A 24,244-nucleotide genomic window follows, 5' to 3' on the forward strand; every position below is an offset into this window, starting at 1 on the left:
ATCTTCTACATAAAGTTACATACAGTGGATGCACTGAGTTTATGAAGTGCAATTATGCAGTGACCATCAAATGAATCGTAATTATACTCAACAGTATAAGAAGAAAATGAAAATTTATAGACTGACAGAATCCCAACTCTAAAGCTTACAGCAAGTATCTACATCGAGGCTAAACTTATTACAGACCAGAGAGGGAGATTTTTAGCTTAAGAGTTATTAGCTCTCTAGTAGGAAATGTGTATTTTAAAGAACGTGAATGAAGTATAACCTGTAATTAATATACAAAAATTAGCGCAAGAGGACAATTTTTCTTCTGCAGTTTTTCTGCTTTACCTCACATAATCATTTTGCTCCGGTCAGTTAGCTAGCCAACAAAAAATGAAAGATATATATGAACATAGGGAAAGTGAATGCCATTCTGGAGAACAGGTTTCTACCCTGGACTATGCCAAATCTCTTGAACAAGCAAATTAAACTTCTAAAAGACTGATTTCTGGCTCTGTAACCCGAGCCTCATTTTCGCAACTTCACAAAGCTCACATCTATGACTAACTCCAAATGTTCCATCTCTGAGCAAAAGACAGTTTTATTTGAAGGAATACCAGAGACTGGGATCTATCAGGTTTCAAAACCAGAACCTGACTTAGCTGCTGACTCAAGGCATATTTCAAGATAACAGGAGCATATTTCAAGATATCATTTTTAACCTTCCACTGTTGAAAATACCTGTATCTTAAACCAGAAGCCTCAGTACGAAATCAGCTTAATTCCAGTGAATGACATTTCATGCTACAGAAACCATGACTTGGACTAAGATGCACAACAGACATGACCTTAAATTTTGTTAACCTCCACAAAAAGAAAAAAAAATAAAAATCTTTCCTTCACAGATCACTTTTATGGATGCTGTTAATCACACAGAAGATCCAAGTCACTAATTTCACAAAGACCATAAAGAGAAATACGAGACATAAGGAAACCCAATATACAGTTTGGAGCTGTTAACACAGAAAATGCCAGTTGTGCACATATTTAAACATTATGGATTCCATTAGTCAATGCACAACAGCTTTGTAATCACATGGACCATAAATGATGGTCCATGACCAGAAGAAGAGCTAGTATACAATTAGGCTTATCACGAGACAGAGTATGCTAACAGAATTCGAATCTCTTGATTCTGGGTAAAAGCTAGAGATGATGGATGGGGCTTCAGTCTACAAAATGCAAAGTGTTTCTAACGTTGGTGTCAACAGTGTTACCAGTTCTAAATATGCATCCATTTAAATGTGAAAGTTGTATATTTCCTTCCAAGCCAGGTGACTAAGCCTACTGTCTTAAATTGCATCCCCATATTCTAAAGCCATCCAGGCCCTTCACCTTAAGGTCCTAACTTGCTTGCCCACTCAAAACAGCAAGAATTGGCCATCCTGGTTGGATGGGTTTTTTCCTTGCAGTTGCATGCCTTTCAATATTTAGATAAGCAGTTCCCTTTTAGACCCCATACATTAATGCCTGGATTATTCTTCCACTCCTCCAGCTAAGAACATTTTAACTATTTCTTTTGCAGACAAAGAAGGGTAAAAGCGGGAGAAGAGTGCATCATTTTTAACCATGCAAAACCTGTGCTTAAACAGAAGTAGTTTGTTTACTTCCACTTACCTATCTCAATAGGAAGAAAATGAGACAGTGATGGGCAAATGTAAATCAACTCAAGCTCCAATCACATACGTCTGTTTGATTCAGATCAATAATCATACAGAGGGGAAAGGAGGCATCAGAATTTCAGTAGGTCAGTCTTTGTGAACATTTTAAAGAACTTTCCACATAAAATTTCCAGAAGCTTGCTGTTGTACTTAACTCAAGATAAGGCCTAACACCCTGTTAAACTTCAGGGTAGACCAGAAGGAATGAAACAAGGAAAACCAACAACTTACTGTCAGAGTCAGTTTTCATTTTATCCTACAACAAACCCTACACTGGGACTCTATTCTGCTAATGCATAACTGCTCAAAGAATCCTCTTAAACAGAGATGGAGAACCCAAAGCATATGATTCCATTTCATACCACTTGGCAACACATATACCTTTTCAACTAAAACTAAGATAATACTAACAAAAGCATTACATCTTTAACACCAATCTTATCAGAAAGACTTGTGTGGCCTGCCGAAAGGCTGTCCTGCTTTTTAGTTTGTTACCTTTTGCCTATTTCAGACCTAAAACACTGAGCTTCTAACATAGTTCGAAATAAAGAAACCTTATGTACAGTTTTCTCAATTTCTATCAATTCAGAGTCACAATTCAAGAAGCAATTGTTATCTGTGGTGCAGTACCCAGCTACTTTAGAGGTCTTTGTTAAGAATGTACTTGATGGAGCACAGCCTTTTAAAAGCCTGTTGCCAGGCCCAAAAGATACTGCCTTTTTGCTGGGGGATGGAGGGAACAGAATTATATACGCCTTTGATAAGGATCACAGAAACAGGAGCAGATACCTATAATCCATAGCTTTATTCATGCTACTAGATGAAGGCCTATTTCCCCCTCTCAATGCCGCTTTCAAAATCCTCTGTGCGTGGGGGGACAGGAGACAAGGAGGTTAAGGAAGGAAATGGCAGCATTACAGCACCTCGTTTTGTTTATCAGCTATTCATAAACCATGACGAAATCCTCTCCAACTGTCTTTGGGCCATTTTTTCATATCAAGTTTGCTGGTGACACTTTTAAATAAGCCTGTAAGCCATGTATTCTAATAAATCAGCCTATAAAAGCCCCTATTCCATTTAAACCTGGGCACTAAATGACTAATAGCTTGTGATCTTCCAGTAGCAGAAATAAAGTTGTACTAATGCACAACAACTACACAGCTTTTATACAAATTCCAGTTTTCCCCTCTATTCTTCATGACAGTTACACAGGAGAAGTCCAAAATACATTTGTTCAGGAAGGGATACAGAAAATAGAGCATCCCCCAGTTAAGCACTACCTAAAAGAATTTACTATGCTGCTTTTGATTGTGTCCAGGCTGAATAAGTTTCAGCCCTTGTTACTTGAAATTTTGTTACCAGCCTTTACTTTGCAAACATAAAACCACCCCTCCACTCTCTTCTAGGTGCTTTGCTAGTATTATTTAAACTAAGAAACAACCCCATCCTAAAATTCCTTTCAGTTCTTTCTTAAACCATAATCCTGTACCACTTCTATATGGTTTCCTTCCCTGTTACCCTCAACAAATGTCCCTACAAGCACACCAATTGCAATTTAGCTTATTTTAAGAAGACAGCAAAAGAGCTGGTGAGCTTTTCTTGTACATATGGCATGCTCTCTAGAAGCTGAAGTAGGTTTCACAAGAAGGTTTAAAAATGAACTTGTCAAAGCACAACCATGACACTCCTTAACAACTGGACTGGCACAAGCCTTTCATGATACCTGCATTCTTGGTAGTAAACAAACAAAAATAATTCTGTAAGATACCTAAAAATTCTAATTTGCTTCCAAGCATTAGGAACTCGCATACGCCGCCTTTCAGGGCATCCATTTTGAAAATGCTCCTGCTTCTTGTAAGATCAGTTCACCCACACTGATGCCTAACAGCTCTCAAATACATCATGATCTTTATACAGCAAACATTTCTTCCATTACTGAAATGCAAAACTCCCCCTAATTCAATTGCTTATCCTGAAATACTGCATGAGTACATGCTACAGACTACTGTCAAAGTCCAGGTAACTTTCAGGATGGCCTCTTCTCTAACAGAATTATCAAATGAAACACAGAGCTAACAGTCAATGCCTGTGACTTTAGACTGACACAGTACTTTCCAAGTACTTCTCAGCTAAGCAAAGAAACATAATTCTCAAAAAGAAACCCAGCACAAAGCAGTTATTAACTGTGCAAATGTTTTTCTAAATATGGTACTCACATACCCATACATGAAGACATGAATAAACTCTTACTGTTCCACCACTGCTTCAAGCACCAAAGGTTTTTATACAGAGTGGTACTGTAGCATGTCACATACTATGATAAAACAGAGAGACCTCAGTACTAAACAATTAAGTAATATACTACAGTACGGTTTTTCACATTGGAAGCCAAGAAAAAGAAAAGTCAAAGTTACGGTTCCCATGATAACTACAGCTTGATTGTAATACTGGTTTATACTGTGTATTTGAACAAATGCATCAATTTACAATTGATGGGGAATTGTAACTGAAGGACACAGTCACATACTTTGTCTCACTCAAATAAATCAGTGGCATTCAAAACAAATTTCCATACCTCTTGTACAACTTGGTAAGGTGACTGGTTTGCTGCCAAGAAGAAAACAGGCATATAATGCATATAAACTATATTTATCAAACAACTTCTCCAAAGTTACGGTGAAGCACACATGGCAGTGCTGTGGCATTTGACTAGATTATGGACTATTGCAACATCCAGCAAATTATATTACATCCATGTAATATGTCCATGATTTGTCCAGATTTGTCCATGTCATATCTGACTTGACCATACCATGACTCATGGCTACTGCAAATGAAATCCATTAAATATATTTAAGCTTCACATTCCGAAAAAGGCAACAGCAACAAAAACACACTATTGCAGTGTTTACTTTCAAAGAAAAAAAATGCATAAAATGAGGAAGCTTGGTAAGAGAAACTGAAGAAAATGAGGCAGTTGGACAAAACGTTTGCAGACAACGGACAAAATTACTATACTGAAAATGCAGAGAGCTGGGGAAAAAAAAATCCTCACGGTTAATCCATAAGCTGGTAGTCTATCTAAGAACAGGGGAATAAAGCAGACAAAAAGAGTTACCAAGTAAAGTTGCAAACTTTACTCAGTATGTTTGTATGTAAAAAGGTATGTTTGTAAAGGGGCAAAGTAGTAAGAGGTCCTTTCATGAATGCCAGGTACAATGCCTGCTAGAAAATCCACTGGGCTAACATACAACCAAGATAAATACTCCAGGAAAATAAATAATATTAAAGTTTGCTGCATCTACTGCAATTGACGAAGCTAAGGAAGGCTTTCATCTTTTTCGTCACATGAAGCCTCAGAGGTAGTTTTGATCAACCCAAAGCAAACAGTAGGAAGTTACCAAAGCAAGACTGTATTCATCCAAGAGTTCTGAAAATCTGAAGCGTAAAACAGCCTATCTACTGGATCACATAACACTTGGTATCAAACACGGCTTTTATGTCAGTAGTGCAACAGTTTTAAAAGGTGGTCACACTTTTAGACTGTCAAGAACTATAGACCAGCAAGTCTCAGCAGGGCCAGTAAGTAGAAGACACAAGAAACAACGTTCATGAGCACGTAGCCACGTACAGGCTGTGGAAAGTGACGCTAACGCTTTCCCACAGAAAACTCCCATCTTACTAATACAGGAGAATTCTCTGAAGCAATTGCCAAGTGGTCAAAGCCTGAGCTAACCTGGATAACCAAAACACGTGTCAGCTGCTGAACAAAGGTCTCCCACCAGCAGTTCACAGAGGAAAGTCTTCACATGGATAAGTAACTGGCTCAAAACAGGCAAAAAAAAAGTTAGGAAACATCACCTGACTTTTCCAGACCCATGATGTTCAGCATGCACATAAAACATCCAGGAACAGGTGGTGAGCCTTGAAGAGAGTTTGCTGATAATACTAACAAGTTTGTTTTTGTTAAAAATGAAAATCGACTATGCAGGAAGCAGCCAATCTTCACTGTACCCAGCGAAGGTGTAATAAAATACAGATGAGAGTCGGCATAGGTAAACAGAAAGCAACACACCTGAGAAACTACAACCCAACTGGTTTACATACAATTTACTGAGCTTTGACCCAATTACCTCATTGTCAAGAAAGAGACCTGGGGGCTAGAACAGAGAGATCCAAGAAGACAAGAAGTCAGAAGAACAAACAGAATGCTAAACATATTTAAGAAAAACAAAACCAAACCAAACACAGAATTGTACAAGAGCTGCAAAAGTCTATCAGGTACCTGTATTTTGCTTCAGTGCCAGTATTTGCTCTGCTCACCTCCACTTTAAGAATAAAATTACTGAAGGACCGAAGGGGAAGGTAACAGGCATCTGAACACCCTTCAGAATCTCCAGCCTTGAAAGGGGACAACCAGGGATTGAATAAGAGAGTCTACAAAATCAGGAGCAGCAGGGAGCAGGTAAGTAGTGAACCATTGTTCCCTTTTTCTTTTAACAAGGAAACTAGAGAACATCAAACAAAACTAGCACCTGGTAGGTTCAAAATAAAACAAATAAAAGGAAGCAGTTCTTCATACAATGTGTACTTAAGCTGCGAAACTCATTGCCACGGTCTCAATGGAAGCCAAGAGTTTACACAGACCAAGGGAAGACTAGATGAATTCATGCAAGAAAAATTCATCAAGTGTTACCTATCACTTTTTCCAAGGTAATTCTGAGCTGCAGTTTTGGAGGCTAAGGGGCTCGCTCTGTTTCTGGATAGCCTCCACCACAGTCACTGTGAAATAGGATTCTGGATGAGACAGACCTCTGGTCTCAACTGGCAGAGCTATTCTCTGGTACCAAAAAAGCGAGATCATATTCATAACATGCTTTTAATAGCTCTTGACAAATACTCTACTTCGATAATACACAATTTCCAGCATATCATTTCACCTCCCTTTCATGAGGAAAATAAAGCGATTTCAGTCCGTATTATCAGTGGAGATAAGCATAATAACAGAAACACAGAGGTAAGGGTAGTAACAGCAACCCTGACAATACTAAACACTGCAGCACAAACTACTTCTCTGGATGCTACTCTGTAGCTGCAGTGGTTAAGTTCAGTTTGGGAAAAACTCAGGACAAAAGCGTGTTATATATTGAAATTTTAGGAATACTGAACTTGTATTAAAAACTTTTTCTACATTTGAATAAGAATTAAAACAAAGTGGCGAAAAAAAACATTCATACTCCGATTTAGACAGCAGTTGTAACAGATAATATCAGCTCAAAGCACTGGCCTGAAGCTTTACTACTGTTATAAAAAGGTACTTAAAATAACTACAACATATTTAGGTTAAGCACTTAAAGGAATTACTGGGAGACTGAATTCAATCCTCAGCTCCAATCCACAAGTCTCTGTGCAACATCTTAGCTGCCAAAAAACAAACCCTCCCTATTACCTATGAAGTGGGAACCATGTGCATCTCCAAAATTAAGGACACACATTTTACCCCCAACAAATACAGGAGAGACAACAACTGCTGTTGTAAGCAATGGAAGAACTCTGCCTCCTTGCACCTTCCAGCCTACTCCTGCTTCCTCCAACCTAAGAAAGGTGCTGCTGGAACTCCACAGTGAGCACAGCCCAGGCCTGAAGACAGCAGGATATGCCCAGTGCAGAACAGGCCGCCTTCTAAACCTCTGTCAGACACAAGGCAGCACAAGTCAATGGTTTACTTTCAAGGACTCATAATGATCAAAGTTTTCAGAGGTACAGTAAAACTCCCCATAAGCCCCAGATCACACCCAACAAATTACAAACCCTTGCTTGGAACTACACAGTTCTTCAAAGAGATTGGCTGGCTGCAGTTTAGTTTAGTCAAGTTAAATACTTGACTAGAGATGGAAAGAAAACCTCACAGAAAACCTGAGTCAAAATGGCTAATAGCATAGCACAGAATAGAAGGTACACCATCTAAACTCCTACTCCTAAACTTAAGCTCAATATAATAATCACAGACTATCTGGCAGAGCTTATTCCAAGGGGGAAGCTTACAGTCCCTAAGATCAGTACATAAAATATAATTGTTTAGAATTTACTCCTGAGAAAAACATTTAAAGGAAGATGATGTACATTCTGAAAACAGCAGGCTATTCACACACACACTCTGAACACTTAAAACTGATTTTTTAAAGTGCTAAATACCAGACCAACTCTGCTTTTAAGGACAGACAGCATTAATCTATTTCATGAGATCAGTAGCAGGACAAAATTAACGCTTGGTAAAGAACCAAGACCATCTGGTGAGAGTTGCTACGTAAACAGCGACTATTACACATCCCAATATGGCAGACCTCAGAACACATCATTATGAACCTGGTATACCAGTCTGGAGTAGCACTCAGGTTCCTGGCTTCCAACCATCTGCTTTGGCCACTAGCCTTGGAAAGAAGAAAAACCATCCAAACACTCAGAGATGCCTGCACTAAACAGGTATTTTGTCTTCTATCACTTCCATGCATAACTGAGACAAAGAGCCTCAAATTCACTCACTGAAGATGAAAGTACTTTTTCTTAAGGTGCAGCAGAACTATGTGCTTGAAACCTTCTGACTTTTCAGCAAGCCTTGTTCTGTTACACAGACCATACATGCACAACAGTCAGCACCAGCAAGTGGGAAAATACTTCTGCTGCTCCTATTCTACCCCCCTACCTCCTTTTTCTTTTGAGGCAACTGTTTCTCAGCTCCCCTTAAGCCCTTCCTGTAGCAATGCCCACCACTCCAGACACCTCCAAATTTAATCCACTGGAATAAGCAGCCTTTAAATTAAGGTGTTATAAGGTCATACAGCAAGCAAGATGATCGGATTAAAGAGGAAGTAGAGTTAAGTTAATACTGAGTCACTATTTTAAGTTCTGTGTTCAAGAAAACAGCATGATAGCCTTTCAAGTGCAAACCAGTTGTTCAAGCAGGATGGCCAAGAACTTTCCTATTACAAAAAGAAGTTTTAGTTCTTTCTTTAAATCTGAATGTGAAATGCAGGACAAAAATTCATCAGACAGACAAGATCTGGTCTCAGAGACAGATGTTCTACAGCTGTGCTTTGGGCTTCCCAAGGCCCATTAGAGCAAGCATATACAATTCCTAGTGTAAACAAACTGCTTTTAGTAACTACAGTATTCGCTCTGAACACACACAACGTTAGGTAGGGCCACCACTCCTCATTCAGCTTCCACTAAGACCAGCCTGCAATATCCTTGGTGCCTACAGACAGAATTTTGTTAAGTCCCCTCTCTTGCTCCTCCCACCACCTCATGTAGCTGCCAAAAGGGAATATTTTAGATGTAAAACATGCAGAGCGGAATCTAGATGGTGCTCCGCATTGTTGTTTTGGAGGTTTTTAATAGCTGTGACAAGTGTTTAATTTCCATTAAGGCACACAGAGTTGTCCAAGTCTTGAGAAAAACAGGAAGGAAAGCAAGAGATTCCACTCTTCCACCTGCTAAGAGCTGCCCTTCTGTCACACTGCAGGCAGTTTACACAAGTGATTTTACAGAATAGCCAGGGCTCTTCAGAAAGCAAGCAGTTCCCCATGCCATGCTCCAGCTATGCTCAGAGCATCACCTCCAGCTGGCAGGTGGCTTGAGCAGAAGCTACAGTCAGAATCCCTGGTTTTCTGTAAGGTGTTCATTCCTCTACCAAGCCACACAGTGTAAACTGCCCATTTCTCTCTGGAGAACAGCAGAGGCTGGTATCACAGGAGTAACGAAACAGCCTATTATTTTACTTACAACACAATTTTTTCATCAGTTTTAAGTAAGAGTGTGTTCATTTTGGCATGAGAAAGCTTTAGACTATGACAGGAGGTAACAGCGTCAGCCACCTCCTATAACCAAGAGCTCTCATGCCTTCTCAAACTAACAGGAATAATGCAGATACTTAGGATAAAATTCTGGATAACTGAACCCACTGCATTAAACACTGATTTGATAAAATTTTGAGACAAATTGACTCGGAAAGCTGATGAATCTAATGGAGGACTTCAAGCTTGCCAAGAAAAGAATCACACACCACAAGAGCAATGTACTTTGCTGCGAATAAATTGTTTTACAGATTAAATACTTTTCATTTGAAATATCAGACAACCCATTTATATGTCAGTAAATCTTTAAGACTTTGGTTCTCGTACCTCAAGAGGAAAACTGATTTCTGGGCAGTGGGTTATTCATTTTAACAAACTGTTTATCGTGTGCAATCCGCACCATCACCAGAATAAACAAATTTTAATATCAGTTTGAACTCAGGCCAGCACATTCTTCTTGTGGTGTCCTTTGCTTCACAGATGATTACTCTATTTCTATTTCTCCCACGAAGGTTCCCTGGCAACTGATCCAATCCACTTGCTCACTGCCACCAAAATGAAAAGATGAAAAGGGCTTGCTGCTCTCCAAGCCACCGGCCCCCCTCGTCCTTAGCACCAGCTCTGGTGTTCATCAGATCCTTTTATGAGCCGGTTTGATTCATTACAACCGCAAAATGCTCTCCATTTTACAGAGTTATTTTTCTGCCATTTTAGTGAACTAAAGTGGTTCACAGAAGGACCTGACGAGCACTGCTGCTATAACAAAGTAGCAGAGCCATGTGGTTGGGAGGAAGGGTGCAGGGGGACAAAGGCAGAGAGGAAACTTCTCCTTTCAGAACAATGTCCGGTTAAATTAGCTCACTGTGTTTTTCAAAGCATACCCTGACTTATAAATGATTAGATGGGCCACAAGACGACATTCAATAGCTTTCAGCTATCTGCAGAGCTACAAAATATTAATTGTACCAAAAAAAAATATTACATGTATTCTTACACACATTTAAGTATAAGACTCCAGCAGGAAGAAAGAGAAGTTCTTAAAAACACAATACATTTACATTAAAACACAACAGCAAGATAAGGATAACTCAATTACAAGAGGAGGGTAAAGAAAGCTTGGAAGATTTCTTCCTAGCTTGCCTTTTTTTTTTTTTTGCCCAGCAATCTCAATAAGCATTATGATGGAGAAAAGCTTTAAGCCCTTTCAGTAAGCTGAAAACAGCAAGCACTTTGCCTTTTCTCCTGAAATTGCCATGAATAGCCAAGTAAAGCTATCAAGGAATAACATGCCTTAGAGAAAGAACACGGAGGGAGGCAGCCAAGTCGATGGGTTGCAAGGTGTTGCACCACAGGGAAGTGACAATGTGCTCCAGGTGCCCAGTTCCCAGGTTTTCTGCCCAGTGAGCTCTCCATGGATAGCTCTTCCTTGCTTTGTGATGGACCGCCTACTGTGGACATACCATTTCACCTGAGAAGTAACAAGTGAACCTCTATCAAATACATCTCTTCCACAGCCAAACTGTATTCACAACAGTAGCAAAAGGGAGAGCTCAGCTGCTGGAGTCCTCACCTTGCTATTCAAAGTTCACAACCTACCTGGAGCCACCTCAAAACAGAAACTCCTCACTTCACTATGCACTGAAGAGAAAAAACACCCTGCCCCACACCACCGCCATTGTTACACCATATCAAACTACACAAGGGGTTTTTCAGCCTGACTCTTACCAGTTGCCTACCAAAAATCCTCATGTTGGACAGCCACAGAGACTACACCACAGATCTGTGACTGCCATACAGACAGAGCCACAAAGAAGACTCCAAAAGACCCCAGAAGCCCCACCGGGGAATGAGATCAAGCACGCAGCCTGCGTCCCAGCTGGCTCTATAATACCTGCCTCCAAGGGCTCCTACTAGTCCAGTTTCTCCCACAGTAAGAATCCACATTGCCCAACCATCCCCACACTGCACAGTCCAGTTGTGCTGCTAGTCATGCAGCAGTCTCAGCCTGGGAATCACACGTTGACAAGCCAAAGGGTGACCAACCTCCATCTAGAGAGGCAGCGAAAGGCAGGTGCTCTGGTTTCTTCTGGGGAGAAGGCAGGGAAAGAGGAATGGTGGTGGAAAGAGAGAAACAGATCAAGGAGATCAATCTTTTAAGTAAATGCGTAAGGGAAATTTCTCATGAGGAGCACTGGAAGAAATCCCTTTCACCTGCCAAGGTTTTCTTTTTTAACACCCCAAAATTAAGTAGTCATTAGGTTGGGCAAAGGGAAGCAGGGGCACAAGGCATCAGCTTATTTCCTTGAGAACTAGCCATTCCAGAGCTCAGTCACCTTAACCACAGCATTTCTTTAAATCTAACCATGATAAGTGAAAAGGCACACAAAAAATTCCCCCTTTCCATTCGTCTTTTCAGTTTCAGTGCAACATCTAACACACACAACTTCTAAGACTGCCTCCTACAACAACTATCAGACCCAAGTTGGAAAGCACGTTTCTGTTCTAGCACTGCCTTTAACAAGCAGATTCTTCCAACAGCCATGCCATTTCTACAGAACAACCCCTTCCTTCTGCATGGCTGCCACAAAGTTCAAATCCTGCTCAAATACTAAAGTATGACCACCGAGAGTCACTTCAGTGAGGGAAGGTGGCCTGGGCCAGGGACTACTGCAGAACTGTAGTGAAGGAGAGATGCAGGTGGAACAGATGTGATTTTCTTGCAGTAAGCTCTTTTAAAGTTACAACAGAATTAAAGCAAGTAACTGCCTTCACTTACTGCCGTACAGAAAAAAGACAACATACCTTTGCAGAGATCAAGAGAGAAGGAGGGGGCAAGTGAAGCTGAAGCCTGCTTGTTCACTTCCCCCCAGTGAAAGAATGATGATTAAGGATGAATAAGGCTGTACCCCATTCAGAGAGCTGAGTGAATGCAAAGCACAGCAGACACCTCATAACGGTACTGATAAATAAACTGAATTACTTAGCAGGTCTCTCCCAGACTTACCTCCTGAGGCAGTCCAGAGACCCCTACTTAACTCGCTTTCTGAATGATTCCTTCCTAAATCAAGAGAGATATTAAACTGCTCACTATAAACTCTCAGTTTAATTCTTCACGGTTCAAACAACTCGAGGCAAGAATTATACTCTTAGCGAGAGTCCCTTCACTGGAGTTTAAAGGAATCTCTGAACTCGCATAAGCAATGGCTGCAGTGACACAGGGCCTTCACTTAAGCCATCCTGACAGGACCACACCACCCTGTGAAGCCTGCAGGATCCTCCCAGCAATCCACAATGTAGTCTAAGTACCTCTCAAACCAAGAACCAGAGATGAAGACCTGCCTGCTTTCTGCCTTGCAATAAGCCACCAACAAGCACCTACTCCAGTCCAATAGCAGTACAAACCAGAGCACATCCTCCAAAAGCCACAGGACTCACCTACATATATGCCAGAAAGATGAGTCAAAATTTATATTACATACATAGGTATGTTCTTAGATCTCATTTCAAGCTAATAACAGCAGTTACGGTTGTTCAGGTATTTCTGATCCCAACTGCAGACACCATGCACATTTAAATATAGAACTAAAAGCAGCAAGTTACCCAAGGTGCCAGATTCCTGGACTTCAGCTATGCTCTCCTACCCAGGAATAGGTAAGATTCTGAAACCATTTGTTACACCCTAAATGACTAATTAAGATGCATCCTTGAAATTCACCAGTCTCTCACCTATGTGCAATTTTATCTCAGTCTTATCAGAGAGATTTTTGAACATCTGTTAGCCTCATCATTACCTTCCTTTCTTCAATCCTTCTATCAAGCACTTAGAACAAAGTCAGACATCGCCTTTCTGGCTGTCCTGTTTCAAATCACAGGAGTACTGAACTGTTACTTTCTGCAGTCCAGACCAACACGCACTTTTCCTGCAAGACATTTTACCAAGTAACATTTCAGCTTTGGATTTCAATCTCAATGAATCCTCTTTGCAGCAGGGAATATCTTCTTTTAATAAGTTATCATCAGCTTGGGACTTCCCACTAGCTCATCCAGGTTGTTACTACCCAAGACTTTAACTGAACTTCTTTCTCTCACGTAAGGGCTTGTTTCACATTTCTCCCGCAAAAGCCCTACCCCAATGCTTTCTATGATGAAAACTTCTGCTCCTCATTTTGTCCTGTCACTGATCTCTAAAACTCTAAAATCCCAACTTTCAGTTAAGGTTCAGTTAGTTTTCCCCTGAACTCTCTCTCAAAGAATGACCGGTATTCCATTGCACCTAAAGACTACCCATTTAACAAATCCTGTTTACCCTGTAAATAAATCCACAGGCTTCCTATTTTAAGATCCAGGACAAAAGTGCCTTTATTAAAGTCCTCCTTGGACTTGCTCCAGGTTCTGATCTGCTTTACCACTGGTCACACAGCCGTTGGTCTCCAAACCTGCCCTATGCAACCCCCCCACAGAAGCTCCTCCCCACACCCCAAATTTCCCTGTTTGGCAAGGGATATCCCTCAGTGGCTACCCCCATTCCACATGAAGTGCAACAGGACCAGACTGGACCTGGACCAGGACCCCCACTCACAAATACTGCACACACAGAGCAAGAGAAACTATTAGAGCTGTGTTTATGTATCAGCACCCAAGCACCCCCAGCTCTGGCTACCCGCTGCTTAACATCCCCTTGCCAGGCAGCTCCCAGGGTCTGATGTGAGGCTCCATCAGGCTTCAGTGTAGCCAGCCAGCTCTTCCCACACCAACAAAAGCATCCTCCACACTTTGGGTAGGAAGCGGTATTATTGGGAGTGGAAACGCATGTTTATTTTGCAACATGTTCTAATTATCCAAGACTGGCAAGAAAATGCAACTCCACTGAGCAAACAAGAGAGTGATATAAACTGGAAAGACTGAAAACGCAACAGGGAAGGCACAAGATGAAGGGGAATAAAAATCTACGGGAAAGCTGGAGGTGGTGGTGGGGAAGCAGGGACAGGGCTGGAAAGAGGAATAGAAAGAAGTAGAAGGTTTAGGTTTCAGAACAGGACTGGTTCTGCTGCATTAAAAGGAATCATACTTTGTACACCTGATGTACACCTCCGTAGAATGGTTTAAGAAGTGATGCTTATTTTGTAGACAGAAGTCAAAATAAACCATGAGTATGCCACTTCCTTCCAAAAAAATCACTGAGAAGAAATTTTAAAGCCAACTACCTGTTGGAGTTCCAGCAGTGAACAGACAGTTCAAAGGAATGGCTTAAAAAGCAGCTCAAGGACATCAAAACTAAAGTGCTTCCAAAACTACGCACCACTGGATTCTCCACACATCAGCTACACCCAGGCAGGTAAGTTGCTGCACTGGTCACCATGATCACCAGCCCATATTTAAATGGGGCCTGAGCAGCAACATCTCTGGGATCAGGACTGCACACACGAGACTTAACTTCCCTCTCAGGACCATTAGAAGGAGGAGACATTTTGGCTGCGATGACTTTTTCCAGACAATTGATTCTCAAAGTTATTTATTCCCCGCCATTCCCCTCAAGGCCCTCCCATCACAGCAACTGTCTGTGACAGGGCAAGGCTGGAAGCAGCTCCCATGGAAGCCAAGCAAAACCACACCCAAAATAGCTATATAGGTCACTCCAGAGCAGAGCAAGACCTACACCATGACAGCAAGGGCTTTGGGTTAGTTCCTATAGACCAATAAGGTTTCAAAGTCATGTGTTACGATGCTCTGCTAATACAGTGGCTTACTGGATAATTAGCATTCTACTGAATTGCAACTTCTAAATGAAAATGCTTAAATTAAGTAAGAAAACCTTCCTCAATTAAGTAGTAACCACTACTGAGTGGCACTCATGAAACAAGAGAACCCAACAGCACAAAGATCCTTGGGTTTGACTTGACTTCTTCTAGGCGCATGTCTATATCCTTGAAAAGTCACAATGTTGGAAGCAAAGAGCTAATCAGCCTTTTGCATACTTCAGAATATCTGAAGAGCTTTGTTGTCACATTCAGGTGCTTGGAGTGTGTCATTTAGGTCACAGCCTCCTTCTTTGTCGCTTCATGCCTTCCAACCTCATTTTCCAAATGTGCAACCGCAACGTGGCATGTCCACCAGCACTGATCCCAGGTAAGATACAAACCACTAAAGGTTACAGTTAAGATTCTGCAGGCGGAAAGAAATCAAGAGGAAGACTCTTCCATCAGGTGTCGTTATCCTGAATCCTAATAAAAACATGGAATGTTTCTGCATATTGTACCTCACTCCTTCCTCTGAAAGACCTCTAAAAATAAATTACACATGGAGCTTCCCTTTGCCTTTTTATCACTGCCAAAATACAGGCAATATTTGAGACCTTCTTCCATTAAAATCCAGTGGGTTTTGTTCAAACAAGCTACTCACAGAAAAATAAATGATGATAAACGATGAAGTTAATGATGAAGCTAAATAGATGCAGTAAATTTATACAGCAACTTTTCTGTTGGAAAAGTGAAATCTAAAGCCTCACCTACACAGAAGAGGCTCATTTGTAAAGGAGACAGTTTAATTATTTACTAAAATCTGCAGTTTTCTTGTGTACAGGGAACATGAAAGTATCACTCGTGTTACTTACAGGCATCAGTTAATCAGCTCATAAATCTGAGCACTTAGTGATCTGTGCATTGCAGACAAGTACAAAAGGGTTTGGAAGTCAGGATTTGAGGGAACTGGGGGGCAAGGAGGACATTCAGGACACACCACTCGTCACACAGTTGCCTGTGTCCCTGCTAGCCACACGGGTTTATTGGAATAATGCTGGATTCATGGGAACAGACACGAACAAGCAGGTTCTAAATGCTTCCTCCTCTGAAAATGAATGTTAAAATACAATGAATGGGAAATAAGGGCTGGAGTAAAATACGTGCTCCCTTGAGTCCTCTGCCTTATTTCCACCCCTTCTGGTTACTTTTTTCCTCCTCCTCCCACCTCAACAACCCTGATGTATCATGCCATGTGCTAAACGCAAAACAAAAACCCCAGCAGCCCGCTGCTACAGGATGCCACGGGTACGGCAAACCACAGACAGTCTCACTGCAAGATTTCAGCAGCTCTTCGAAAACCTTCAAAGTTCCCATTACTCAGATCCTCCACCTATACAGAAAACCATGCCTGAGTCCGACTGTTAAGGTGTTTAAGGCCATGCTGTATTCTCACACTGCAGATTCCACTCCAGCGAAGGGCCTAGGCCAGGGCACGGGGCACAGACACAGCCTCCCCTCCACGCCAAGGCAGGACAGGACCACCCACGCCAAGCCTGGACCCAGCAGTATATCCCCTTCTTCAGCACTCCACCACTGGTGTTTCACCTCTACTCACAAGTAACTCATTTTACATCTTATAAAGTCCTAACACTACCTGAACGTTAATGGGAAACACCGTGAATGTTCATCAAAAGCTTTTCAGTGCAAAGCCAGCAAGCAACTTGCATGGAAAAAGCTACACTCTGGTTAGCTGACCCCTCTATGTGGACTAGGAAGCCTTTACAGCGCTTCTTCCACTTAACCCTTCAGGTTTCCACATTAACCAAATTCAGATGAAAATGGTTACAACTCAAATCTACCACCCCTGCACAGAGTTCTGATTGCAACAGGAAGAGTATTCCACTAAACCTCATTTTGACTGACATTTCTACAGCACTACGTCCTTAGAAATAGCTATTTTTCCTCGAAAGGACTGAGCAATCTTCACCTACAACCAAGACTTCCCCTGATTACTGAAGCAGCAATAAAATCATTTTGGGTTTTGAATCCGAGGAAGTTTTTTCCTGCTGTTTAATTAACCGAACCAACATGCACAAGGAATAATAGAAATATCATTACATTGTTAAATATTCAGCAAGATATTCGGTCAAATATGATTATCCAGTTAGTACCAGTGAACCACTAATTCAGTTAAACTTGCAATCACAAGCATTTAATGCTCATCCAAGAGCCTGTTCTGCAGCTTTCACAATGATCTCCATGTAGTTCTTGTTTTAAAAAAGCTCAAGAGAGGCTGAGAATAAGCAGTCTGAGCTGATGGAAAAGCAGCACAGGGGGTGTGTGAATCTGTGGCATTTTCCTGTGCTGTGGCAGGGGACATTTTGATTTATAAAACTGTTTCAAACTTTAGATGATTGCTCACACAAGAAATAACTGCTCTTCCCCAGCAGTTGTGGTTTTCTCCTAGTGAAGAGCACACTGTCGATAGGATCACTGTGAAACCCCGAGCACATTCACACCAAACCAGAAGAAACAAGCAGTGTTCCGGCTTCTAGTAGCCGGAGACAGGAACAGACCGTTCTGACTGTTCTGATCACCTGTTACCAGCCTCAGAAACAAACAGTTAATTTTCCCTGGCACTGCTGCCTCCTTTTAAAAGGCACTACTCGATTTTTTGCGCCACTGTTAAAAAGGCAGAGCTCTCGCAAGGGAAGAAGCCCTCCCTAACTATCTCCTCACCGTTAAGTTTGTCAGCAGCCAGCCCTGCCATCTAGAATGGGGTTACTCAGAGCAACGCGATCTGTGCCCTTTCCTTCTTTTTCTTTCTCTTTAATTAGTAAAAGTGTGTGAAACTTTGAGGCTAGAAACTAGAGAGCTCCCAAGTTCCTCTCTTAGCAGCGCCCAGCAGTGAAAAAGGAGAGAGTTCTGCAAACGTGCCCCAAGCATCCAGCTACATTTAGCTTTCAGCCTTTTTATTATCATTGTCAATGAATGGGCCCCAGTCAAATTAAAGCTGCCATTTTAGGTTAAAGACTAGAGAGCCTCTGTTGTGCAACAGCGAGACAAAAACACTCCAAGCGACAGATGCAGCACTCTCATCAGGAAACGATGGGTCTCAACTTTTATAACAAAAATAATACTGGCGATAGCGATAATTACTGATCATGCTTTTTAATATGAATTATATATTGATACTCACACATTACCGCAAACTAACGGGGTTTATAATTGGGGTAAACCAGCTACCCATGCTGCTAAGGTCATAGTCATTAAGATTTTTTTGCCGTCGTTAGAATGGATGATCTGTGAGGAAACGAACAGAAACATTTTTTGTTCAACTTGCTTGTTTGCATCTCCGCCAGCCCCGTGTGCCACGGGAGAGAAGGGGGGGGGGGGGGGGGGAACAAATCACAAACACAAGGCAAACACATTTCTCCCGAAAGCCATCTTCCAGGATAAACACAGCTCGCGATCGTCTCTGATGAAAGTAAAACCGAGGCGCACATCGACACAGAAACAAACTTATCGCATCGGGGGATTCGGATATTCCCCGGGTCAAAACCCGCGGAAGGCCAAAGGGGATGAGGATGGGGGGCGGGGGGGAGAGGAAAAAAGGGGGAAACAAAAAAAAAAAAAAAAAAAAAAAAGCGTTTCGCAAATGGAGAAATCGCCGTTTCCCGTAGTTGGGAGCACGCTCAGCCCCTTCCCAAACGAAAACAAAGGCGGAAAGTGGGTAACTGCGGGCGAGTTGCGCGGGGCGCCGGGCGGCCGCGGGGATGGGCAGGGAACTCCCGGGCACCGCGACTTTCCTTTTGTCCATTGTCTGTTTAAAAAACAACTACTTTCAACCCGGCCGTGAGCGGGGTGCCGGGGCCAGCGCAGGAAACCGGCTCAATTCCCAGCGCCAGCCCCAGGGCCACCCCCAAACCACCACCCCCCACCACCCCCCCCGCACCCGGCACCCACCCGCCGGGGCAGGGCCGCACCGCGAGGGCTCCCCGGGGCGTTGCGGGGGGTGAATGAAACCCCGTCCCCCGGTTTAACGCTACCGGTATAAACGACGGCAACGTAATGATGATGGCTGCTCACTGCCTGCAGCGCCTTCTCCCTAAGACTCACTCGCTACCCTGCCCCCCTCCCCCCGCCACCGCACACACTCACACACACACACACGCACACGCACACACACACACAGGCGCGCACACGCACACTCACGCGCTGCCCGCTCCCCGCACGCACCGCCGGCCCCGCTCCCCCCACCCCGCTCTGACCGCTTGGCCTCAAACCACCTTTTTCCGCTCACCCTCAAAATGGCCCGGAACGGGGCTGTGGGGGGGAGTGAAGGGAAAGAGGGGTGGGGAGGGGGGTGTGGGGGAAGAGGGCAGCGCCCCGGCCCCGACCCCATGTGCGCGGCCGCGGCCCCGCGGAGCTGGGTGCCGGACGGGGTGAAGCCCCTATTATGCGGCGCCCGCCGTCCCCGCTCCGGCTGCCCTCGGTACCGTTCGCCCTGCGCGTCCCCTCCCTCCCCTTTCTTCTCCGGCCGCCGAAGAGCCCTCCCCTCTTCCCGGTGCAGCCGGGGCAGGACGATTCCCCCACCGCACGCACCGGCGGCCGGAGCGGCACCTCGTGCTCCCGCCTCCCTCCTCCTCCTCCTCCTTCTCCTCCTCTCTCCCCGCCCGCCTTCCTGCCGCCCGCCGCCACCCACCGCCCGGCCTCCGCCGGGGGTGCCCCCGCTGCGGCCCGGCCCCGGCCCCCGCGACCCATGTGCCGGCGCGGAGTGGGGTGCGCGGCGGCGGCGGGCGGGGCTGCGCCGGGCCGGGCCGTGCGCGGCGGGGAAGCGCCCTCACTTTGTTAGCGCTTGTTGTGCCGCCGCGGCCGCCGGGAGCCGTCAGCGTGGTCAGCAGGGGAAGCGCTCCCGCCGCCACCCCGGCCGGCGCCGGGCCCCGCCGCGCCGCTCCCATCAACTTTTACCGGATTTACAGTCACCCTCCAAACTTGCGGAACGGAGCGGGGGGGGGAAGGAAGAAGGGAAGCGAAGGGGAAGGGGCGCCGCCGCTCCGGCTCCCCGCTCCCCGGTGCCCTCCCCTCCCCCGAGGCGAGGCAGGCGGCCGGCCGGCCGCAGCACAACAAAAAGCCATTTACACCCGGGGAAGTGCCCCGCTGAGACACACTACCCCCCCGCCCCGCCTCGCCCGGTGCCGCGGCAGGGCACAACATCTACACCACCCCCCCACCCCCCCCCATGGCAGCGAGCACCCTGCTCCGCGCCGCTCCTCTCCGCCAGGGACGAAACCTGCCGCCGGTCCCCGGCTCCATGGCCGGCGGCCGCCCTCCCTCCCTTCTTCCTTCCTTCCCTCCCTCCCTCCGCGCTCAGCGAGGTGCGGGGTCACTCACCGGGCCGGTGCGTGGCCGTCGGGGACCGGTGTCCCCCGCTCGCTCCCTCGCTGCCCTCCGCTGAGGGGCCGGGGAGGAGGAGGGGACACGCTCCGGAGTTGGTGCCGCCGGCCGGGGGGGGCGAGGCGGGGTGCGGGTCTCGCACACACACACGCACACACACACACAGACGCACGGAGTTGCTCGATCGCACCGGGGCTGGGCTAAGAGGGGAGGAGGGGGATCCCTGACCGGGGCGGGCGGGCGGGCGGAGGAGGGGTGGGAGGGGAGGGAGAGAGGAAGGGTCAGCGCGGGTCTCGGGTAGTTTCGGGGTCTCCGCCGGGTCCCGGCTCCGCTTCGCTCCTTTGTGTAATTTCACTCGATTCAAGTTTAATCCGATAGTTCCCGAGCGAGCTAGCGCGCCTGCCGGAGCGGAGCCGAGCCGAGCGCGACACCAGCCAGGCGGCTGCCGCCCCCTGCGCCGCCCGCCCTGCCACCGCCTCCCGCCTTCCCCCTCCCTCCGCCGCCACAAGGCGCGCCCCCGACACCGCCCCCTCCCCGGGGGCGAGCGCCGCGCGCGCCACGCCCCCCCGCTACGTCACCGCCCCGCCCGGCATAATTTATGCAAGCGGGGGGGGGGGGGGGGGGGGGGGGAGGGAAGGAAAAGGGAGAAAGGAAAAGAGGGGAAAAAAGAGGAAAAAAAGCCCCAGGACGCACCCGCGCCGGAGGGGGAGGGGAGGGGCGGGGGGGGGGGGTCACTAACCTCCGCGCCAGCACTGCCGGCGCCCCGCCGGGCGAGGAAGCGCTGCTGACGCGGAGCACGGCGCCTTCCGTGCGCCGCCCCGCCTGACGGTGACCGGGATTGGGGGGACACCCACGAGGACACGCACACAGAGCCCCGCGGGGTCAGCGCCGGGCCCACCCTGGGAAACTCCCCGTGAAGCGCGGTGGTGGCGGGGGGGGGGGGGAGGTGTCACCGCCGCGGTTCTAACTTCCCAAACGCGGCGGCGAAGTGGAACCGAGGGAGCCCCGGGCGCCTCCCCGCCCCCCCGCGGCCTGCCCCGCACCCGCTGCCCCCGGCCGCGCAGGGCACGGCCACCGCGCCCCCACACGCCCGCGCCTCGCCGCCGGGGCAGGCGGGGCGGGACAAGGGCAGGATCGCTCCAGTCCGCGATGTGGGGTGGACTTTGCCCCAAGCGGGTCGGGTTCGCAAAGGGAAGCGGCCATTAAGTGCTGACCGCCCGCGGCAGCAGCCCTCTGTGTGTGTGTGTGTGTGTCCCGTCGCACCGGGACCAGGACTAGGAGGGCTAACGAGTCCAAGTGCTGTCGCGTTTGTCAGCTGTGCGTTCAAATCCGCGATACAAACCGAAACAAACTCATTCCGTAAGTACATCAGACAAATCCCACCAAAAAAAAAAGTGATTACCAGTAGCACTCTTCAACAGTCTTCCCTGCATCACTCTGGAAACTGAATCAACATCTTGAAAGAATTAAAGGATTAAAATGTAAACCCAGCATAAAGATGCTCCATGTTACAGGAATTCTCAGCAAGTCATTTGACAAGATAACTTTTTACCATCACTGTCTGTAGCAAGTTGGAGAAGGAAAACCGAACTCCTGTGCTGCTGAGCAGAGCACCCTCCTGCTTCCCCTGCCCCTTTTTAGGGCCGTTGCTGCACCGACACCATAAAATGAGAAAGAGAGATGGCATCCTGGTAAGATCTCTCACAGTCTTTCCTCTATTCTCTCTTAACACACACTGAGTAAGCCAGGAGCTGGATGTGGACAAGGTGGATGCCAAAAGCTCCTCTGGTTTCTTGGGTCATCAGCTGTCATCAATCCAGGCGTCCATGTTGGTGTATGAGGGCCGCTACAGCCCAAATCATGTTTCGGGTTTCTCCAGAGGAAGCCTGGGACTCTCCCACATCGTGTCATGCGCGTCCGGCCTACTCAACCCCTCCTGGGTTTCAGGGGAAAGCACCTCTTTGGGAGAAGAGGCGGTTTGCGGTGGGAAAGGCCATGAAGCAGCGAGGGGCCGGCAGCTGGGGAGGTGACACCATCCCCTGCTTCCTGCTGAAAAACATGTTGGAAAGCCGACAGCACGTGGCGGCACGGCAGAATGCGCTCCCTGTTCTTTACCATGGCCTTCCACAAAGTTAAAAATAGCAAGTGGAAATAGTGTTTAAAAGAAAACCAACACCAAAGCAGCACATGCCCCGAGTGCATCTTCACCAAATTTGCTTGGTTTATGATGGTTCTATTTTTAATGTGCATGTTTCTACTCCATGAAAAAAGAAAGAAAACAGCAACCCCCCAAAACCCAACCCTGCCCAGAGGCAGGGATCCTCCCAAAGTACTAAATGTAATCAGCTTCTATTCTCTTTCCCAGCGTGTTGACAGACCAGAGAGTAAACAGCCCAGAAACACTTCCCCACAAGCCTGGTTTTCTGTGTGCATCATTTATCTGTGCCCCTCACCCAGCAGCCAAGTGCCCTGGTGTAGTGTAAGCTCACGCCGTATGTATGCTTTCAAAGACATAACTTCTCCAAGATTTAGGGGCGAGAGAAACTCATTCTGAGACCAACTGCCAGCAGATCGCTGCTGCTCCCTCTAGAACTTGTTTCAGTTTCTTGTTGAGCAGAAATCAGGTTGCAAAGCTTCCGAGCATGAAAAGTGTTTGAAGAACATTGTAGCGACAGGGTGAGACAACCAAAGAAATGCAGCATTTCTTGAAAAAAGAAGTATTTTAGCCTGGCACCAGCAACAAGGGGGGACACATGTGGGTACTTAGGTATTAGCTCTAAGGGAATAAAACCTCACCAGTCTCTTGCTGAAGGCACAGAACCAGCTCCTCGGGTCCCATAAATCATCCTCAGGCCACAGCCTATGAAATCAGCTGGCTCGCTACTCGGGTAATAAAAACGTGAAGGGAATCTCCCAGCGTTTTCCAACATGAGAAGAAACAGAATCCGCAAACGGCACTTTCACAGCATGGGGAGAATTACAGCCACTCTCCAGCTCCTGGGCAGCAGCAGGACACAGAGCATAAGGAAGAGTGTGGTCAGGGTGGGATGTGGAGCACGGGCAGCACATGTTTGCACACACATACTCGACAGTCATACCAGCCACGGATGAAACACATCATTGCGTAGCTGCTATGGAGGAAAAAGTTTTGAAACCTTAACTTGTGCTTCAGCCAGTCCCCAAGGAGAAAGCTGTAACTCCCCAAGTTATCAACAGGCGCTTCGCAGCTCTGTAGGAGAGTGAGGAAACAGCAACACGACGGTCTTCATGATTAACATTATTGGTAACAGTTTATTAAAATATCCAAGAGATGACAGGGATGAAAATTCACTTGTAGCTACCCCAGCCTTTGTGTGCTGTTGCGACAGAGTACTCCATCTGATGCAGGGCAGCCATTTGGCTCACAGATTAGAAAGAATTTGCATTAACGGCTGAGAATTTCAACAGCAGTTGCAGAGCAAGGGCATGTGTACAAACCAAACCCAGCAAAGTGCCAGCTTTACCTAGCTAACTAGGTGAACTTTCAAGGTGGGGATAGTTTGTGTAAAAC

General features: G+C 46.0%; 1 protein-coding gene across 6 annotated transcripts in view; it reads right to left on the reverse strand.

Annotated features, from left to right (window-relative positions):
• Positions 1-21,785, reverse strand: part of CHD7 (chromodomain helicase DNA binding protein 7) — a 135,288-nt gene extending 113,503 nt beyond the window's left edge. For 4 of the 6 annotated variants that reach the window (XM_061448412.1, XM_061448413.1, XM_061448415.1 and 1 more), the window contains exons 1-2: positions 20,692-21,194; positions 18,497-18,600 (exon numbers count right to left, since the gene is read on the reverse strand). The gene's annotated coding sequence lies outside the window, so the exon portion shown is untranslated. Of the gene's footprint in view, positions 1-18,496; positions 18,601-20,691; positions 21,195-21,433 lie in introns of those variants that run through there. The other 2 variants (XM_061448411.1, XM_061448410.1) reach the window with 2 other exon arrangements.
• Between the last annotated feature and the right edge of the window lie 2,459 nt (positions 21,786-24,244).

Source organism: Pezoporus flaviventris, unplaced genomic scaffold (assembly GCF_033815535.1).
Source record: "Pezoporus flaviventris isolate CSIRO_AGI_PZ_B2104156 unplaced genomic scaffold, CSIRO_AGI_Pfla_v1 ptg000007l, whole genome shotgun sequence".
NCBI classification, from domain to species: domain Eukaryota; kingdom Metazoa; phylum Chordata; class Aves; order Psittaciformes; family Psittacidae; genus Pezoporus; species Pezoporus flaviventris.